This window comes from Nicotiana attenuata, chromosome 7, assembly GCF_001879085.1.
Source record: "Nicotiana attenuata strain UT chromosome 7, NIATTr2, whole genome shotgun sequence".
NCBI lineage: Eukaryota > Viridiplantae > Streptophyta > Magnoliopsida > Solanales > Solanaceae > Nicotiana > Nicotiana attenuata.
The window spans coordinates 94,581,118-94,584,521 of NC_031995.1; positions in this window are offsets into that span (position 1 = coordinate 94,581,118).

Below are 3,404 nucleotides of genomic sequence, written 5' to 3' on the forward strand. Positions count from 1 at the left end.
GAGCGAGTCCCTTAATAAGCCTGCTCACCCTCTCTCTCTCTCTCTCTCTCTCAGTAGGAAGCAAAAGAATAACATGAAGGGCTCAGTTCACAAAGTAGGTCTCATACTGGGTGAGGGTCATACTGCCATGTTGGAGGTGCTCGAACTGCCTACGGTAGCTCTCTCTCTAAGTGACAGGAAGGAACTTCTCATGAAAGATCTGAGAGAACTGGTCCCAAGTAAAAGTAGGCGACCCAGCTGGTCTGGTAAATAAAAATCATTCCATCATCTCTTGGCGAAACCAGTCATCTGAAACACAGCAAAATTGACCATATTGGTCTCTTCTATTCCTATGTTCCGCAGAATCTCATGGCAGCGGTCAAGATAATTCTGTGGGTCCTCAGAAGGTGACCTACTGTAGTGATCTAGAAAGAGCTTGGTGAACTTATCCAATATCAATAAACCCTCAGGAGTCATAGCATGTCCACCACCGGCCCGTGCCGCAACAACTGGATGAACTACTCCAACTAGCTGAGCTGTTGGAGTCTAATACTGGGGAGCCATCTGCTCCGGGGTGTGCGTAGCACGAGTCTGTGCTCCTCCTCCATCCTGAGAGATGGCTGGTGCCATGGGAAAAGTATCAGCCTGGGCCACACTCTCCATAAGGCCCACCATATGGACCAAAGCATCCTGTAGCACTGGGGTGGCGATGAACCCCTCCGGGACCTAAGCTGGTCTTGCTGGAACAGTCTGGGCTGGGGCCTCCTTGTCAAACTCCACCTAAGGCTCCGTTGTTGGTGCTGGTGCTCGGGCTTTGGGCGGAGCCCTGCCCTTGCCTCAGCCTCTGGCACGGCCTTGGCCTCGACCTCTGCCCCTCATAGGGCTGCAACTAGGGGCTCTAGCTGCTGCTCAGCAAAGGATGCGGTAGGTGTTCTCGCCATTTGGGAAGGAACAAAATAGAAGGTTTCAATCAGAATTGATAGAATGAAATTGCACAACAGAGAAGAATAGAAGTGAAACTGTTCCTAACTCCATAGCCTCTGGAAGATAAGTACATACGTGTCCGTATCGATCCTCCAGACTCTACGAAGTTTGCTCAAGACTCGTGAGACTTATGTAACCTAGTGCTCTGATACCAACTTGTCACGATCCAAAATTCCCACCGTTGGGACATGATGGCGCCTACATTTCACTTGCTAGGCAAGCCAACATTAAAACATATTATCCATTTTTTACAGTCTAAAATTAATCAATGAAGAAGAACTGATTTAACTGCAATAATCCAAATGTAAATACGGAAGCTAAAACCGTAAAAACATCTGCTATAAATTCTTGGACCCGGTGACATAAGTGCACAAGCTTCTAGAGTAATACATATAAGGGTCTGAAATAAATACAAAGTTGTTTGAATGAAAGTACACAGCTAAAAAGAAAGAGGATGGGGACTCCGAGAGCTGCTGGCGCTGAACAACCGTACCTCAAGTCTCCGCAAATGTCCAATCCGAGCGCGCTAATAACCGTCGCTTGGATCAACTCCAAAATTTGCACAGTGTGCAGAGTGTAGTATCAGTACAACCAACCCCATGTACTGGTAAGTGCCAAGCCTAACCTTGACGAAGTATTGATGAGGCTAAGGCGGGCCACCTACACTCTAACTTGTACGCAGTATATATAATAATGAGAGAATAATAGAAATGCTGAACAAAATTAAACACTCAACTGAAAATAATAACCATAGCCTCAAGAATAGATAAGCATCGTCCAGAATTACCAATCTTTAATAATTCAAATACAAATACTGGAGAACCAACACTGCTCAAGAAATGGAAACATATAGGTTGTTGCAGCGCGCAACCCGATCCCACCGAACAACACAAAATCCCCCTTAATTAACCGTGATAGCATCCACAATAGAGATAATATACATACATATATTGCGGCGTGCAACCCGATCCTACCATATATCAATATCAGTATCATATTCACCCTTATTCCACCATATTAATCCACCCTTATTCCACCTGTTGCACTGTGCAACCCGATCCCACCATATAGTATATATTCACCCTTATTCCACCATATCATTCCACCCTTATTACACCTGCAGCGTGCAGCCCGATCCCGCTATATCAATACCAACACTCAATGTACATAGTCAAATTAACAGTTCAAACTACCAAACCTTTACGATCAATAAATGTCAAACTGAACCGAAATGGAAACCTTGAATAGTATAAGAAATCTACATAAGTAATACTATGCAGCGAGATCAATCCAGTAGTTTACAATTAGAAGGTACAAGCAAGTCAAATTTAACAAATAAACCATAAAAAGATCTACATCATGAATAGGAGAAGACATTGATTAACAAGTGGCAGTTAAGCAAGGAAAACGTTTAGAGTATTTAATAGTTAAGACATGGAAGGAAGAAATTAAGTAAAAGCGAAAAATCAGGAAAAATAGATAATTCAGCGGCGTATAAGCACTCGTCACCTTGCATATACGCCGCTCACATGAAATTCACATAGTACATATTCTGAGGTTCCTAATTCCCTCAAGTCAAGGTTAACCAAGGCACTTACCTCACTCTGCAGTCAATTTAAAGCTCTACCGGGGCTTTTCCCCTAGAATTTGCCTCAGAACCACTCGTATCTGACCACAATTAACTCAATAGTATCAAATATTGCTAAAGGAATCAATTAGGATGCATAAATTTAGAACTCCCAAACTTTCCCCCAAAAAGTCAAAAACCGACCTCGGGCCCGCTTGGTCAAAACCCGAGGTTCGGACCAAAATCCATTTACCCATTCATCCCCGAGCCCGATTATGTAATTATTCTTGGAATCTGACCCCAAATTGAGGTCTAAATCCCCAATTTGCAAGAACTCTCAATTCTTCCTAAATTCCTAGTTTTCTACCATGAAAGAACAAACATTAGGGCTAGGAATTCAATGGATGATGCTAGAAATGGAAAAGAATGAGTTAAAGAGTACAAACATATAAATTGGTGTTGAGTTTTCCCTTCAAAATCACACCTAGGTCGAGCTCTAATGGAGAGTTTATGAAAAATGGGTAAAATCTCGTTTTTGAAATGTTTTAAGGTCTAGGCGTCAGGCCTTCTTTGCGTTCGCGAAGGGCCTGCCGTGTTCGCGATGTGCAGCAGCCCAAATGGCTTTCCTGTTCGCGAGTCCTCCTCCGCGTTCGCAAAAACTGCTCCTCATTGGTTCGCATTCGCGACCTAGCTACCACGTTCGCGTAGAAGAAAATCACCCTGCCCCCTTTTATCCTTCGCGTTCGCGAGAGTACATTCGCGAACGTGAAGAAGAAAACACCAGATGACTTCTTAAGCCAAAAACCAGATTTTTTCTAAGTTTATGTTACACCCTGTAAGTTTAACAACCTTGATATATATATATATATATATA